General features: G+C 40.2%; 1 protein-coding gene across 1 annotated transcript in view; it reads left to right on the top strand.

Annotated features, from left to right (window-relative positions):
- The window catches only part of LOC143034203 (uncharacterized), a 185,835-nt gene that overhangs the window by 130,577 nt on the left and 47,758 nt on the right, over nucleotides 1–7,500 (top strand). Inside the window, exon 3 of the mRNA XM_076200146.1 lies at nucleotides 37–258. The gene's annotated coding sequence lies outside the window, so the exon portion shown is untranslated. The remainder of the gene's footprint in view (nucleotides 1–36; nucleotides 259–7,500) is intronic.

Here is a 7,500-nt window from a genome sequence, read left to right on the forward strand (position 1 = left end):
CAAGAACACTTCCAACTTTTCGACTTTTGTTTCCAGACTTGCGTCCCGCCTTCTCTTCTTCCCTGGGGTTTCAAATACTCGCCCACTCTTCCCTCTGGTGAGAAAACAAGGCCACATTCACCCCGTGGAAGAAGGCCACAGGCACGCCACGAGACTACACCAGCTGAGGAAGGCCACAGCATCTGTGGCCCACACGCAGACACTGTTTTGGGTTCTTTAGCCATCTTGGCTTTAAGTCACAACTCTGGCCACTTGGAAGTAAGTACCTTGCATTAGATCTTAATGATACTTGTGTATTTTAGTAGCGTATGCATTTGTGAACACTTTACAAAGGATTACAAAGGCGGAGCATGCCGACAGGAGACCTTTTGATCCATATCTAGGTCGGATGAAAAAAAAAAAAAAAAAAAAAAATCATATTAATAATAAATTAAAACTATAATGTAAAAATAACAAATAAAATACATAAAGAAATGCATAGGTATAGTTGAATAACAAACAAAAAGGTAAATAGTAAATGATTATAAATTGACATATAACTAATAATAAATCAGACAGACAAATTATAACAAAACAAAAACAAATGATATAACATAAATTATAATCATTACAGCATCTTACTTAGGTATTTATCTAAATGATTCTTAAAGCTTCGAACTGAACTACATTGCACTACCTGTGCAGGAAGTTTATTCCATTCATTAACTACACGGTTGGCAAAGTTGTTTCTACCTACTTCCAAATTGAATCTATTTCCGGACAGTTTGAGACCATTGTTTCTTGTCTGATTCTCATTCAATGTGAAAATTTGGTCACTTTTGATGTTGTCAATTCCCTTCAAAATCTTAAAGACCTGTATCAAGTCACCTCTGAGTCTACGCTTTTTTAGGGAAAACAGATTCATGTGCTTAAGTCGATTTTCGTATGATTTATTTTTGATATTTGGAATCAGTTTTGTGGCTCGCCGTTGTACTTTTTCCAGTCTGTCAATGTCTTTAATGAGATTCGGTGACCATACGGAAACAGCATATTCCAAATGTGGACGAACTAACGATTTATATAGCTTGTTAATGAGTGATGGACTTTTGAAATCAAAAGATCGCGCAATCAATCCCAGAATCTTATTTGCTTTCTCAGAGGCTGAAATACACTGCTTGGATGATTTGAGGTCGTTACTGATAATTACGCCGAGATCTTTTTCACTATCCACTTTTGTTAAGGAATTTCCAAATAACTTGTAATCGTACTTACTGTTATTTTTACCTATGTGCATTACCTTGCATTTACTTGTGTTAAATTTCATTAGCCACTTTTCAGACCATTGCTGTAATTGATCTAAATCTTCTTGAATATCTAATTGGTTTGAGTGATCATTTGCCACTCCGCACAGTTTTGTATCATCAGCAAATTTGGAAACAGTAGATTTTAGTCCATGGTCTATATCATTTATATATACTATGAATAGAAGTGGCCCAAGAACGGAACCCTGAGGAACTCCACTTGCAACACTTTTCCATCCAGAAGTTTTTCCATTTAAAACAACTCTCTGTTTTCGACCTTTCAACCAATTACTAGTCCAACCTAATAGGCTACCACTTATTCCATGCAAAGCTAATTTAGTAAGTAGTCTTTCGTGTGGGACGGTATCAAAAGCTTTTGCAAAGTCTAAATATATTAAATCTATATTGTTTCTTTTGTCATAATTCGAGATAACTGTGTTGTAGAATTCGAGTAAGTTAGTCACGCAAGAACGTTTCCGTCTGAAACCATGCTGGCTATCATTTATCAAACGGTTACTTTCTAAATGATATTCGATATCATCTCTGATGATAGTTTCCATTATTTTTCCTACGATCGAAGTCAAACTTATAGGCCTATAGTTATTTGTTTTCTTTTTGTCACCTTTTTTGAATATGGGAGTAACGTTAGCTAGCTTCCATTCTCTTGGGACATCTCCGGATATGATGGATTTCTTGAAAATAATTTCTAATGGAACAACAATCTCATTTTTCATTTCCTTTAAGATTCTTGGATGCCAACCGTCAGGCCCTGGTGTTTTATTAACTTTGAGTTTGTCTATACACCTTTTAATTTTTTCTTTTGTTATATTTACCGTAGTGAGTAAGTTTACCCCAGACTTTTCACAGGTTTCAGTTTGGAATTCACTTTGAGGTGTTTCGTTTACGAATACCGAGCTAAAATAATTGTTTAAGATATTACACATTCCTTCATTTGAATATTCAAGTTGACCGTCAGCAGATAATAGTGGACCAATGTGATTCCTAACAACCTTTTTATCTCTAATGTAACTATAGAATTCTTTGGGATTCTCTTTGGATTTCTCAGCGATGTTCATTTCGTATTGTCGTTTTCTTTTTCTTATTGTCTTTTTTAAATCTCTCTGTATTGATACATAACTTTCATAGTCATTTGATGCACCCGAGCACTTATATTTCTTATAAGCCTGTCTCTTTTTAGCAATACTTTTTTCAGTTTCTTTGTCGAGCCACTTTGGGCGAGCCTGATTTGGGGGACGTCTGTCCTTAAAAGGAATGTAAGTTTGAATCATCTTAGTGAGCGTATTTTGAAATATTTCCCACATCTGATCTACAGGTCTTTCGTTTAATTTTTCCTCCCAATCTGTAAGCTGAAGCTCCTGACGTAGTTCTATGAACTGAGCTTTACTGAAATCGGGTATTTTAGAAGCACAAGTATCTATTCTAAAATTGTTTAGGAGTTTGAATCTGACTAAATTGTGATCGCTATTTGCAACAGATTCACCGACTTCTACATCAGTTACCATGCTTTCGCGGCTAGTGATCAATAAATCGAGCAAGTTTCCATATCTTGTGGGCTCTTTTACATGCTGAATTAAGTAATTGTCACCAAGAAAATCAATCAAGCGACTACCTATATGGCCATGTTCAAGGGTCATCCAATCAATGTCAGTAAAATTGAAATCACCCATTATCAATAAATCCCGGTTGCAGAAACTAGACAGTTCTTGAAATAACAGTTTGTCGTCTGCTAATGATAATGTCTTTGGCCTATATATTACACCTATACTCATTTTTTGTCCATTTGTTAGGGTTAACTCAACCCACAAACTGTCATATGCATCCTGTTTCACTTTCTCTAAAACACAAGCATGAACATTGTTTTTAACGTACAATAGAACACCCCCACCTTTCTTGTGGTTTCTATCCTGATGAAAGTGTTTAAATCCCGCAATATTAAATTCAGCTTCGAACTCTGTACCATTTAACCATGTCTCAGTTATTCCTATCATATCGAGATTTTCGCTTTTGACATACGCCTGTATTTCTTGAAATTTGTTCCTAATACTACGAGCATTAAAGTACATAGTTTTAAGAAACTCGTGATTATTTCTTTTTGACACATTTTGAGTTTCAATATCATGTCTTATATTATCATTTTGTTTTTTATTTATGCCTTGCTCTATATTATTATTATTTGGTCCTTCATTGACATTCAATGCCTCATTAACATTTCTCCTATCAAAATTAAAATTTCCCCCATCACGGACATCTGGTCGATTACGGTCATCCGATCTATTTTGTACATTTTGTCCCCCTACGTCACCGTGATTCACGCCGGCCTCCCATCGTTCAGTGACATTATGTCCGGCATCCCTTTCTAAAATTATATTTTGTCCTCCAGTGACATTATATCCTACCGTGATATTTTTTCCTCCACTATAATTATGTAATAATAGAGTATAATTATGTAATAATAAAGTATATTATTGTCAAATTCATCTCATATACAGTAATATAAAGTGGATAAATCACATTAAGTATCCCCATCTGTGTGGCCAATATCAGTTTGATATTTATACCTCATATTAGTATCACATACACCATATAGATAATGTTTTCATAATGTGTCACATATGAGGTACTCCATGACAAACAGATGAAGACGCCAAAAACATGTTTTGAGTTATCACTGTCCAAATTTTGATCAAATGAGGAACTCTTAAGATATGTTTATGAGCAGCTAGCGTCATCGCCTCTCTGGCACAGATTGCCTCAATTTATAATGATGAAGATTATCGCATATGATATTGAGTTGATATACCAATTGTAAGTATTCCTTGTGACTGTCCCATGGGAATTTCATGAACACGATTAGTTTAGTGAAATCATGTATATATATGTATATATATATATATATATATGTGTGTGCGTGTGCGTGTGTGTGTGTGTGTGTGTGTGTGTGTGTGTGTGTGTGTGTGTGTGTGTGTGTATGTGTGTGTGTGTGTGTGTGTGTGTGTACATGCATGCATATACCAATGACTATTCCCCCTTACAAGGGAGGTACCCAAAAAGTAAAGGCATAAAATCTACTCTCTCTCATTCCATCCCCATATACTCCACTCCCATTCACCCCCTCCTTCCCTCTTGTAATAATAATAATAAAAAGAACAAAAGTCATATCTGCCCGTTTCCGCCGGAAGTGACTCAAGGGGACACATCCCCTCCGACCCCTGATTGGCTGAGAGTGGTGACGTCACGGCAACGGAGACGACCGATTGGCCGAGAGCGGCGACGTCACTGCAACGGAGACGACTGACTGGCTAAGAGCCTATAGGGCTGGGCGCCGAAGGCTCTGCGAGCGAAGCGAGTTCGCCCAAAGAGCTGAGCCCCCGATCTAAATCGGACCGGAAAGCGGAAATCCCTTATGAGGATACGTCCCCTCCTGTCCCTGATTGGCTGAGTGGTAAATTCACGGTAACGGAGGCGACTGATTGGCCGAGATTGGTGACGTCACGGCAACGGAGATGACTGATTGGCCGAGAACGGTGACTTCACGGCAACGGAGACGACTGATTGGCTGCGAGCGAAGCGAGCTTGCCCGAAGGTCCGAGCCCCCGCATATCGGGGTCGGGTGCAGCCCGTTGCTTTTATACACACACGCACGCACACACACACACACACACACACACACACACACACACACACACACACATATTGTATATATATATATAAATATATATATCTATATATATATATACATGTATATGTATTATATATATGTATATATGTATGTATATGGATATATATATATATATATATATATGTATATGTATGTATATATATATATATATATATATATAATTTTTGTGACAGTTGCATGCAGGATTCGAACCCGCTGTACTCGGCCATCCGTAAATCACCTTCCCAGTGCCCTAACCACTAGACCACAGAGGCTATAAAATCCTTGAAACCTGGAACCGAACTGATTCCCGAGGGAAGGAAGATCACTTATTACGGCGATCCGAAATTCCTGTTTTACTCAAGGACCAGCCCACCAGTGGTATGGGGTAAGGACCGGGTCGAACCCCTTTCACGCTTATCGCCATTGTAACTATGAGAGTAATTCGCTAATAGCAGCGACGTCAAACCGATAATTTTTGTGACAGTTGCATGCAGGATTCGAACCCGCTGTACTCGGCCATCCGTAAATCACCTTCCCAGTGCCCTAACCACTAGACCACAGAGGCTATAAAATCCTTGAAACCTGGAACCGAACTGATTCCCGAGGGAAGGAAGATCACTTATTACGGCGATCCGAAATTCCTGTTTTACTCAAGGACCAGCCCACCAGTGGTATGGGGTAAGGACCGGGTCGAACCCCTTTCACGCTTATCGCCATTGTAACTATGAGAGTAATTCGCTAATAGCAAGGATTTTTATAGCCTCTGTGGTCTAGTGGTTAGGGCACTGGGAAGGTGATTTACGGATGGCCGAGTACAGCGGGTTCGAATCCTGCATGCAACTGTCACAAAAATTATCGGTTTGACGTCGCTGCTATTAGCGAATTACTCTCATAGTTACAATGGCGATAAGCGTGAAAGGGGTTCGACCCGGTCCTTACCCCATACCACTGGTGGGCTGGTCCTTGAGTAAAACAGGAATTTCGGATCGCCGTAATAAGTGATCTTCCTTCCCTCGGGAATCAGTTCGGTTCCAGGTTTCAAGGATTTTATAGCCTCTGTGGTCTAGTGGTTAGGGCACTGGGAAGGTGATTTACGGATGGCCGAGTACAGCGGGTTCGAATCCTGCATGCAACTGTCACAAAAATTATCGGTTTGACGTCGCTGCTATTAGCGAATTACTCTCATAGTTACAATGGCGATAAGCGTGAAAGGGGTTCGACCCGGTCCTTACCCCATACCACTGGTGGGCTGGTCCTTGAGTAAAACAGGAATTTCGGATCGCCGTAATAAGTGATCTTCCTTCCCTCGGGAATCAGTTCGGTTCCAGGTTTCAAGGATTTTATAGCCTCTGTGGTCTAGTGGTTAGGGCACTGGGAAGGTGATTTACGGATGGCCGAGTACAGCGGGTTCGAATCCTGCATGCAACTGTCACAAAAATTATCGGTTTGACGTCGCTGCTATTAGCGAATTACTCTCATATATATATATATATATATATATATATATATATATATATATATATATATATATATATATACATATATATACAAAGTCTTTTTTCCCACTTACCAGGGGGGTAGCCAAAAAGGACAAGGCACAAAAACATTCCCACCCATTTCATCCCCGAAAACACTCCACACCCCTCCACCCTCCCTCCCATCTTAGCACCTCCTAGATGACGGGTCATCCCTGCACCCTGTCCACTGCCCTGGGTCAGAAGCAGTGACGCAGGACACAGCACATCCACAGCAAGGCCGCTTCATTAAATCGGCGACCCCCCCCCCCTCTCCGTCCCCCCATATAAAGGAGAGGACGGGGAGAAATCCCTTCGGGCTGCGTCAAAATTTTTGCTCACACACACTACCTCACCCCCATTCCCCCGTCCAATCCACCTCATGCATCACAATATTTTCCATATACAACCATTCTCCATATATATATTAGTGAAGCGTTGCAGGAGATTCTCTCTAAGGTTTATGCTGTTAAAACCGAACGACAGCAAAAGAATTTCGTGAGCTCACAACCTTTCGAAAAGTAGATTACCGGCATGTGGAGAGGCAATGACTCAAACCTCGAAGACTCATGGGAAACACGAAAATTATAATGGGTACAAAAATATAGTATAAAACAAACAAGACACAAGAAATACAAAAAATCAGAACACAATAGATGTCAAGACGTTTCGCAGGTTTTATGTGTGCGTGCGTGCGTGTGTGTGTGTGTGTGTGTGTGTGTGTGTGTGTGTGTGTGTGTGTGTGTGTGTGTGTGTGTGTGTGTGTGTGTGTGTGTGTGTGTGTGTGTGTGTGTGTGTGTGTGTGTGTGTGTGTGTGTGTGTGTGTGTGTGTGTGTGTGTGTGTGTGTGTGTGTGTGTCTGTGTGTGTGTGTGTGTGTGTGTATTCACTTGGTCTTTGGATCACGTGTTGGACTCGTGATCGACAGCTATTTCCCTCCTGGAAGAGAGCTCAGAGCTCGTAGGTCCGATCTATGGGTAATGCTATGACCTTGCACACACACACACACACCCAACTCCCCGCCCA

The sequence above is a fragment of the Oratosquilla oratoria genome, chromosome 17, assembly GCF_046742065.1.
Source record: "Oratosquilla oratoria isolate Oo_2021 chromosome 17, ASM4674206v1, whole genome shotgun sequence".
In the NCBI taxonomy this organism is placed as follows: Eukaryota; Metazoa; Arthropoda; class Malacostraca; order Stomatopoda; family Squillidae; genus Oratosquilla; species Oratosquilla oratoria.